This window comes from Convolutriloba macropyga, chromosome 6 (genome assembly GCF_964194025.1).
Source record: "Convolutriloba macropyga chromosome 6, txConMacr16.3, whole genome shotgun sequence".
NCBI classification, from domain to species: Eukaryota; Metazoa; Xenacoelomorpha; order Acoela; family Convolutidae; genus Convolutriloba; species Convolutriloba macropyga.
Genome location: NC_134473.1, coordinates 61,795,000 through 61,803,934, shown reverse-complemented (window position 1 = coordinate 61,803,934; position 8,935 = coordinate 61,795,000).

The following is an 8,935-nucleotide window of genomic DNA, read 5'->3' as shown; positions in this document are numbered from 1 at the left end:
AAACATTTCGCCAAATTTAGGCTGGTTGCTTTATTCGAAATTTACATTTTAGCGAATTAAAAAATTGTTTTAAACTCCTGAACGAAAAAAGTCAATGCTTGACTGTGTTATAACACTATATGTTGACACGTAATACGTTGGTTTCAAAAATGATTGAAGATCATCAGAACCTAACTTCAAAATGGGAAGTAGTCGATCTCTAAAATCATGCAAATTCTCTCTTAAAGTCAAATTGACATTGAATTGGGCCATTGAACTGGATATCTTTCAGGGACTTGAATCATGAGGTAGACGTAAATAGTTATATTTGAAATTTTTCGATATTTGATATTTGAAATGCGATATTTGAAACTTTTCTTTAAATTTCAAACCTTTATTGGGAGCTACAAAAATATAAATAATCTTATTCACTCGCTAACAAATTTACTGAAAAAAAACTTTTTTGGGCAAAAATGTTTACATATCCGCTTTTGTAACGATGTTTGCGGCAACAAAAATTAATGCGACACGTGGCGTTTGGCTTTTGAGTGATTTGTAGTGAACCCATAGCAGAAATAGGCCTCCTGCTAAAATAAAATTGATTTTGAGTGATAACGAAAGAACTCTATAGGAGCAAAGAATCAATTGATGAAAAAAACTGATGAATTACTCAAAAGTTTTCGCTTATCTTGCACGTCCCGAGTAAATTTTTTGTTGAATCAAACATTTAAAAATATGCGTTAAAACGTTGAGACAATCCTTCAAGGGGACAAACTTTCGAGAACAAAAACATATTGAAAAGATACGTTCAAATGGAGCACGAACCACTAGACTTTATTGCCTAGCAAAATTGCACAAGAATAAAAATCCTTTACTTTCTGTGTTGTCTATGCTGGTCAATTTTTTCAACAAATTGAGCAAAACTCTCACCCTTTTTTTAGAGAGCGCCAGTTGCTAACATCAGGAGGTTTTCGCCTGGAGAGTACCTGAGTTCCTTGAGTTATGTCCTGAAGAGAAAATTTCCTCTCTGGACGTCAGAAGCTCATATAAAGTTTCCAAACTAATAAAGCAACTGAAACAGCCTTGAGAAGCCTGTAATCTAGTGAATATGCTGCTGAGTTTTCATGACGTCCTTGATATTACTGTTGAATCTAGCCAGGACAAATATCCGTTTTAAAAGCAATGAGAGATTAATCATTTGTATGGCTTTGAAATGAGAGCATCGTTTGCATTAGCACCCTGAAAAACATTTGAATAACCAGTCAAGAAAATAGATCGTCAAAAAGCTCCCCAAAAGTGAACTTGATCAGTGACCTGAGAGCAAACGTGAAGTCACTTGTAGAGGAAAAGGTTTTCTTTTGTGGAAAACGCGAGAACAAGTTCTATGCAAAATGTGAGAATATTGATGATTAACTCTACAAAAAAAACTATAGACCCGGTGTGGTTTCGCTCTAATTTCCAGAAAAGTAACGAAAGGGGTAGTGACACGGAAACAAAATACAAATATTCAAAAGCTAGTCAGTTTCGAAAATTTATGCAGATAGCTTGCCTAAAAAGGTCAAAAAACTTCACAGGAAACTAGAGGTGAATATGAAAAAAAAACGGGCGAAATTGTTAAATTAGCATTCGTGGATATGAACAACACTGTTAATGCAGAGAAGCAGGAATTGTCAATTAAAAATATAAATTGAATTGAGTTGACAACCATAAAACGAACGTTTTCGAACATTGCGTTCATTGTCAAGTTTACGTAAAACTGATTTCACAATCTAATAAAATTTTTTACAAAGTATTTAATTTTCTCATTGACTCTATCAATACAATTCTAAAAAATGAGTTCAAATAATATTTACAATTTTTTTTTACATTTGAGCAGAAAACTCAATCTTTATTCCGCAGTATCTGAAACTCTCGGTTATTATGATTTTATTTCATGAAAAGGAAAATTTATTTTTATTCCTATCTGTTGTTATGTTTTTCTTGTTGTGGTTGACAAATTTTGAATTGTTGTGTCCCATTTTTTATTTAATATCAAAAGTCATTTTTTTTGTATTTGAATTAATAATTCATTGTCATTTTCCAACCCTGCTACTCATTGCTCGTTTTGGGTGGCGAATTCACCTTTTTGATATAGATCGCTTCTATTGTCATTAATTTTTTAACACCACGACATGAACGTCCCATTCAATATTATGCACTGTATGACAACATTATAAAATTAGTTCATCAGTTCGTTTCGTTGAGCAGGTAGTCCTGCTTTTGCAGCTTTTGTGTTCCTAGCAATTGCTTTTGGTATCTACTGTACGTTAGATTTTTTCTAGTTCAAGATTAAACGTTATTTTTTCCCAGGATATGTCTAGTCTTGTCTTCAATCAATTTACATTTTTGCATTCAATCACGTTCCACAATTTGTTTATTCTTTCTGTGAGAAAGATGTTCCTCAGTTCCTCGTTGCTTTTTTGGAGTTAACAACTTTTTCGAATGTCCTCTTTTTTGCGTGCTTGTGTCCCTCTGAAGAAGAAGTGCTCCGGTGATTTTGTGGTTGCATCCTCCTGATATTAATTTTAAGTTGTCAATCATGTTGCGTCTCATTCGTCGATAGAAAAGAGTTGGTATGTTGAGTGCTCCGGGTCTCTCTGAATAACTCAAACTCTTCAGTTACGGGATTTTTTCGTAGCTCTCCTTTAAACGTTTTTGATAGTTTTGATCATTTTTCTTCTTCCAGGATTCCAAAACCGGCGTTGCATATTCGAGTTGAACTCTTATCAATCATCTGAAGAGGTATCCGAAATTGTTCCCAATTAAGCTGGTGAAAGTTTTTCTGATGATACCGAAAAATTTCTTTGCTTTTTTCACTTTTTTGACTACTTGCATTTCAAACTTCAACTCGTTGTCAAACGTAATTCCAAGTGCCACTTCTGGAGTGTTTTCTTCAATCGTCTCTGAATGTTCGTTCTCTGCAGGAGATTTCCTAACAACGATTCTGCCCTTCCCTAGATGAAAGACGGGTATTCGGGTTTCTTCGGAAGGAATGGAAAATTTTTGTGTTGTCTACAAATATGTCGACTGATCTCTGAACACAATATGATAGATTATTTTTGAAGACAACAAAAAGGACTTGTGATAGGACGCTATCGTGCGGCACGCCACTTATGACATCGCGTATCGACGATTGCTTGCAGTTCACTCTGACATGCCGTTTCCGATCACCTAGGAAGACATTGATCCACTCAAGGTTATTTTTTTTATTTCGTATTACCAAATATTTTAGGAGTTTTTGTGAAGTGCTTTGTCAAAAGTTTTTTTGGAAAACGCAATAGATGCAATCAATGTCACCTCATCTGTCAACTATATTCGTCCAGTCAATTAGCATTGATGTTAGTTGGAGGTTGGTGGATTTTCCATCGACAAAACAAAATTGGCTGTTGAAGATAAGGCTATTTTGCCCAAGTTGGTCCACTATTTTTCGCCACGAATCATGCTTTTCATGACTTTAACGACAGTACTAGTCAGACTAACAGGTATGTAATTTATCACCAAGCCACCGGTCTCATTTTTGGAAAAAAGGCGGTAATTGTTGCTTCCTTCGGGTCCGGGGGGAGTTGTTCTTCTTTGAGGCTATTTCGAAATAACAACTCTAGTGGTTTGGCTATAACTCGAGCCAACTCTTTCAAGAAGTATGGACGAATTCTAATGAAGTTTTTCTCGTGACTTGTTTCTTTCGAGCTCCAAATGTTTGATGAACTGATGAACACCACTTTGATGGTAAGTGGCACTAGAAATTTTGTTTTTATCTGACTCATAGTCTTAGGCCCCCCATTGAGCTGTTATCCGTTCAATTTGAGTTTTCGTTTGGTAGCATTGTCCTTCTATTGGCATATCTTCAAACTCTTTGCTCCACTCAATCTGTGATAGAACTTCCTGACCGTTTTCGTTGTTGCTTTTTAGGTGGGCTTTTCTCCATCCAACCCTCTCTCTGTGGCCTGGTTTCAGGTCGTAAAAAAAGAGATGACTGAGTGTTAGCTTTTACTGAAAAGAGCTTTGCAGTCAATGCCTTGCACTTGCGATTCAGAGCTAGCAAAAGTGAGATCGATTGTACTGCGGTTGTCCACTGCACGGCCTCTCGTCGGAAAAATGACCAGTTGTCCAAAAGACGTCATTTATTAGTTCCAGGAATCTGAATTCTTTGGTATCTTGAGAATGTCAGGTCCAGTTTACCGTTCAATCAGTTTTTGGGAAGTCAAAGTCGCCGATTACTAATACGTTATTGCTAGTCAAGTGGATCTCTTGAAGGACATTTTCCTTAACTTTGTGTTTTTCTTCTGATGTATTCCAACGTCTGTAAACTGAACCCAAGACACGCTTATCGTTTTCTCTTGTGTCTGTTTCGAGGAGTATAGCATCTCTGAGATTTTCCTTTACGATTAAACTTTTTTCATCCCGTCGGTTGATTCAGCAGCAATGAATAGAACGACTCGTACTCTTCAAAATAATGTCTGCTGCCTCCAGTGCGAAAACATATTTCGCCGAGTTAGCTTCCTGAATACTGGAAATTGTGTATTCTGAGGCGTCTATTGTTGCTTTGATTTCCATCTTCCTGTTTGCAATCACGTCCGTATTGCTGAAAAAAATTTTTAGCTTTGCAGTAATTCCGATTCTTGCTCGGCGGGTGCTTCTTTAGTCTGCTGTTTCTTTATTCTCAGTACCTTCATTTGTCCTGGAGGTCCTCTCAGCAAATAAAAAGTTTTTCTTGAATCTTCTCCATCTCTGTCGCTGGCATTTTTGATTGCTTGCCGCATTGTTTGGCGATTGTCCTGCAAAAAGTCACATGCTAGGCAAATTGACTCAAATTTTTCATTTTGTTTCTCATATTTTTTACATTTTGAAAGAGCAGGTCTTTTTTCTCTTTAGTCGGAAGAACGAATTTCAGAGGTCTTTTCTTCCTGGAGCTTCCTACATTGTCACTGTTTTTTCCTCCTCCACCATCTTTATCACTCCTTCCTCCCCTGTCATTGTTTCATTGTTCTCCGTTGTCATCTTTACCTCCGTCACAGTTGTTTCTGGTTCCGAGGCAATTTGATTTTACTGCTCCAAGGTATCCGATCTTCAGCACTTAGGAATTCAAAGTGTTCAAGAAGCTAGAAGCTAGGATCCTTTTTGGCTCTCTCTTTCGCCAGTTTTTTACGTTCTCCGGGATTCGATTAATGATAACATTAGTTTCTTTTTTCGCTGTGTCGTCATTGTCTTTTTTTGTCTCTTTTCATTTCCTCTCTCATAATTTCTGGATAGATTTACAGATGGGATGTTTTTTTGCTCCATTTCTGACCAATCAGGTGCTTTGAACACTCATTTCGAGTGAAATTTATCGAATTTTTCCTCTATTGTCTTTGCGAATAACACTATCTTGTTATCAATTAATTTTGAGTTCCGGTCATTGAGATCATCCATTTCTGGTTCAATTACTATGGACATATAATCTTCTAGAAATGATGGATGCTGTTCGGTAAGGCGTTCCGGTCCAAATTTTCAACGCTTTTGCAAAACCAGAATAGTTTACTTGATTTGAAGGTCACCTAGGAAGGCTTCAATCCACCTAAGGACTTTTTCTCTGATCTCCTATGACCAAACTTTTTTATGTCTTTATTGAGGTACTTTGTCAAAAGTCGTTTGGAAGTGGCACTAGATAAAATCAGTGTCACCTCCTCTGGCAAATCATTTAGCACTGATGTTAGTTGGAGGCTGGTGGACCTTCCTTTGACAAAACTAAGCAGGCTGTTGGAGATAAGGGCATTTCGCGCAAGACCGTCCACTATTTGGCCCCAAATAATGCTTTCCATGACTTTACAGACAAAATTAGTCAGACTAACAGTTCGGTAATTTTTACATTTGTTATCCAGTGCTGGACAGTCATCTCGTTCTCTAACAAACCCACAGCAGAAATACATGTTCAAGGTCTCAGCTTTTTGTTTGCTGTCTGAAATTGTCTCTCTATTCTCTGCTCTTAAATCGCTTATGCTTGTTCTGATCTTGAGCGTTGCACTTACATAACTATTGAACCTTTTGGGATTGGATATGATGTTTTTGGCGATCTGAGTTTTGCAGTTTCTCTTCGATTAAGATTTCTTAGCTCCTTTTTTATCCTTTTGTATTTTTCCAGTGTCTGATCAGATTTACTGCGTGAAAGCTTCGCGCACAAGCTAAGTTTTTGCTTGATATGCTTCCAAGCTTTGATGGTCAGCGGCACTGAAAACTTAGCTTTTGCCTGACTCATCGTCTTAGGCCCCCATTGAGCTGTTAACCGTTCAATTTCCGTCCACCACACTGCTTCTTCTTTGAAAAATTGACCATTTGGGTCCAAAATACGTCTTTAATTAGTTCCATGAGTCTGAACTCTTTGGTATCTTGAAAGAGTCGGGTCCAGTTGACTGTCCACTTACTTTTTGGGAGGCCAAAGTCCCCGATTATTAATACGTGATTGCTAGCCATGTGGGTGTCTTGAAGGACGTTTTACTTAACCGTGTGCTTTTCCTCTGATGTATTCCAACGTCTGTAAACTGATCCCAAGACAAGCTTGTCGTTTTTTCTTGTGTCTATTTTGAGGAAAAAAGCATCTCTGAGATAGGATTTGGTATTGAGAAGACTACACTTGAGCTCGGCTCCTTTCAGAACGTAATCAATTCTTCCTATTTCATCCTATGCATTCAGCAGCGGTGATTAGGAAGACTTGTGCTCATCAAAATAATGTCTGCTGCCTCCAGTCTGGAAACAGATTTCTCCCATTTAGCCTCCTAATTACTGAAAATTGTGAAATCTGATGCGTCATGTCTTGCTTTGATTTCCGCCTTCTTGTTTGCCGTCAAGTCCGTTTTGCTGATCATTAGTTTTAGCTTTGCTATACATCTGATTATTGCTCGAAGGTGCTTCTTTGTTCCGTTTTTTCTTTATCCTCAGTACCTCCATTTGTCCTGTAGGTCTTCTTAGCCAATAATGAAGTTTTTGAAAATTTTTGAATCTTCTCCATCTCGTCGGCTGGCTTTTTTAATCGCTTGCCGCATTGTTTGGCGCTCGTCCTGCCAAAAGTCATATGCTAGACAATTTGATTCAAATTTTTCAGTTGCGTTCTTCATATTTTTTACATTTTGAAAGAGCAGGACTTTTTTCTCTTTAGTCGGAAGAACGATTTTCAGAGGTCTGTTCTTCCTGGAGCTTCCTACATTGTCACTGTTTCTTCCTTCTCCATTATCATTATCACTATTTCCGCCCTTGTCATTGTTACCTTGTCCTCCGTTGTCATCTTTATTGCCGTCACTGTTGCTTTTAGTTCAGAGGCAAATTGCTTTCACTGCTCCAGGGTCTCCGATCTTTAGCACTTAAGAAGTTAAATTGTTTAAGAAGCTAATATTTTCTGTGGCTTTCTCTTCGCATTTTCTTATTATTCACGCGGATTCGATAAATGATAGCATAAGATTTTTTTTGCTTGGTCATCCCTTTCTTTTTTTGTCTCTTTCATTGTTTTTTTCATGATATCTTGAAAATTTTTTACAGTTCGTTTTTTCCTTTGCACCATTTCTGATCAATCAGGTGCTTTTAACACTTCTTTCGAGATACCTTTATCAAATTTTTCCACTATTGTCTTATCGAAGGTTAGTAGATTGTTCTTGTCCTTAAGATCCTCTATTTTTTGCTTTGTTACCTTTGACATATCTTGTTCTAAAAATGATGGCTGCAGTTGAGTTAGGCGTTCCTTTCTAAGCTTTCACAGCTTTAGCACAGCCAGAATAGGCCACTCAATTTGAAATTAACCGAGAGTGCAGTACCAGTGTTGTCAGAGCATTATCATGTGCGGTGCCAAGCACCGCAAAGAAAGCACTGCAGCGTTTCATCCTTGCATTCTAGTTGGCGTTATCCGTAATGATACTGTACCGAGTTCAATCTCGTGTTATTTTTGTGTTGGGATTATGGTGAGGGAACAAAAGAGTCAAAGGGAGACAACAGACAGCTTGATTAGATTAAGTTTTATCGGGACAATAATAGCTCTCGCGCCAACGAAGACGGGCTCCCAGGCACTAAGCAAAGCTTGCGCCAACTAAGAACCTAGACTCGGGCACCGAAGATTAAAGCGCGAACAGGAGGTTTATGGGGAAAGAGGACTACCCGCATCTTCTTTTCTTTTCGGGAATCACCTTCGCTGTCTGATTATCTCACGAGCCGAATTGTTTTTTAGGTAGGCTGAAAAAAACTTCGAGAATTTCTTTTTGCCAAGCCGCAATTGGGTGGACTAGTCGATGCTCCACGTTGATGGGTAGTTGTTCCTCGACATTGATAGTATCGAGTTTGGACTTTTTTTAGCTCTGCTAGGATGCTATTGGTTCCTGCTCAATAAAGATAGACTGCCGCAATGATTGGGGTTTGGAAAATGAATACAGTTCGAGTCAACTCGTTTTTTGGATAGACAGTGAAATTTTTGATGGAGTGTTTGGAGATGATGTTCATTAGGTCGTGCCACAGTACGATACCGTTCAACTCCGACAGACCCAAATTGTGCACAATATCCGGCTTCTTTGTATTGGTGATCAAGCTGAGCCCACAAATAGTGGTGAATTTCTTGAAAAAGTTCTTTTGCTTCACTGTTTCTATGATATTTTCAAGCGAACTGGCTCCAACAAGATGGAAGATCTTCCATCTTCACTCGCCTTTGGTTGGGAAGGTGAGACTGAGATTAATTTAACGGGATCCAGTTCAGCCTAGCGTGCTTATGGTATGAAAATAAACCCAGAGGTGAAAAGGAATGTAAATCTAAACATTCGACGAGGTGTTTTCCCACAGCGGGGAATCTTTCTGTAGATGATCCGAAATTCTAGTTGTAACAAGTGGTAGCATGTTGGCTGGCTTGGCCAACAGAGATGGAACTGCATCCATTAGATGTAACTTTATATACCCCATGCGAGTTCAGATT